General features: G+C 40.7%; 1 pseudogene; it reads left to right on the top strand.

Moving 5' to 3' along the window:
- The first annotated feature begins 250 nt into the window (after window positions 1-250).
- LOC140913162 (olfactory receptor 5J3-like) lies at window positions 251-1185 on the top strand (annotated as a pseudogene).
- The last annotated feature ends 504 nt before the right edge of the window (window positions 1186-1689 follow it).

The following is a 1689-nucleotide window of genomic DNA, read 5'->3' as shown; positions in this document are numbered from 1 at the left end:
TACTGTGTCCACTGCCTATCATGCAGACCAATATAATCTCATTGTTTGCTTGTGCTCCCCTGATCTATCTTTCTATAAACATTTGTTGTCTCTTGTCTTATAAATACATTGTAAGCTCTTCAGGATAGGAACCGTCCTTTTGTTCTGTTTTTGTACAGTGCCTAGCACCATCTGGTCCTAGGTGCTAATGCAATACAAATAATATATAATAATATTTATTATCCAGGCAGCTAAGAATCAAGCTAAGCCAATGGCTGGAAACAATGACACAATGGTGACTAGGTTCATTCTCATTGGACTAACAGATCATCCAGAGCTTCAGGTCCCGCTTTTTGTGGTGTTTTTACTAATCTATTTTATCACTCTGCTGGGGAATTGAGGGATGATCTTGGTCATTCAGATCAATCCCCAATTCCACACGTCCATGTACTTCTTCCTCAGCAACTTGTCCTTCTTAGATGTCTGCTATTCCTCCACCTTTGCTCCCAATATGCTGGTTAATTTCTTAGTGGAAAGCAAAGCCATTTTTTATAGTGGGTGTATTACACAATATGGCTTTTTTGCTGTATTTGCCACCACTGAGATTTTCCTCCTAGCCATGGCATATGATCGCTATGTGGCCATCTGTAACCCACTACTCTACACAGTCACTGTGACTAAGAAGGTCTGCCTGATGCTGGTCATTGAGTCGTATTTCTGGGCTTTGTGAACTCTTTGATACACACAAGTGGGTTGTTGAGATTATCCTTTTGTGACTCCAATGTTATCAATCACTTTTTCTGTGATCTCACCCCTCTTCTGAAACTTTCCTGCAGCAACATCCATATGAATGTGATGCTGGTTTTCATCTTTGGCAGCTTGTTTGAAATAAGCACTTTTCTGATCATCATTGTCTCATACATTCTCATCATCCTAGCCATGCTGAGGATCTGCTATGCCGAGGGCAGGCGCAAAACCTTCTCCACCTGCATCTCCCATCTGACAGCTGTCGCCATATTCCAAGGGATGATTCTCTTCATGTATTTCCGACCCAGTTCCAGCTACTCGCTGGATACAGATAAAATGGCCTCAATGTTCTACACAGTGGTGATCCCTATGCTGAGCCCCCTGACCTACAGCCTGAGAAACAAAGATGTGAAATGTGCTGTAAGGAAAATGATAGAGAGAAAAATGTTTACTCCATGAATTCCTATCATAGTGTAATTCAGAGTAACCAATGTGGAAGGGTGGTAGGAAAGAGAAATCCTACCATAGTTATGGAATGTGGAAACCAGGGCATTTCCATAAAGAGGTGAAAAATATCACCCAGGGTATATATTTTGTAGGTGTCCCTATTCAGTGCCCTCAGTACATTGAATTATGTAAGTTCCTAGATGTCAGTCATATTACTAAAACCCCGATTCATCAGATCCTTGTTCAACATAGCATTTAAGCAGGTGCCTAACTTTGTCTGTTTTCCTTTCCATTGAAGTCATGCCTTTAGATACGGGGCTCTAAATTTCTGAAATATCACCAGTGCATCTTGTTATTATCACTAACTGTAAACCCAAGAATATTGCAAAGTGGGAGTAAATATTCCAGTCACCATTTCTATTATTCAGAGTTAGAGAGAACAAACAGGGGATGCTTTTGGATGCACTCTTAGGATATGTCTACACTGTAATTAAAAACCTATGGCCAGCTGACTTG

Source organism: Lepidochelys kempii, chromosome 6, assembly GCF_965140265.1.
Source record: "Lepidochelys kempii isolate rLepKem1 chromosome 6, rLepKem1.hap2, whole genome shotgun sequence".
Classification (NCBI taxonomy): Eukaryota; Metazoa; Chordata; order Testudines; family Cheloniidae; genus Lepidochelys; species Lepidochelys kempii.
Note: the sequence above shows the minus strand (reverse complement) of the source record. Positions and strands in the feature narration are given on the sequence as shown.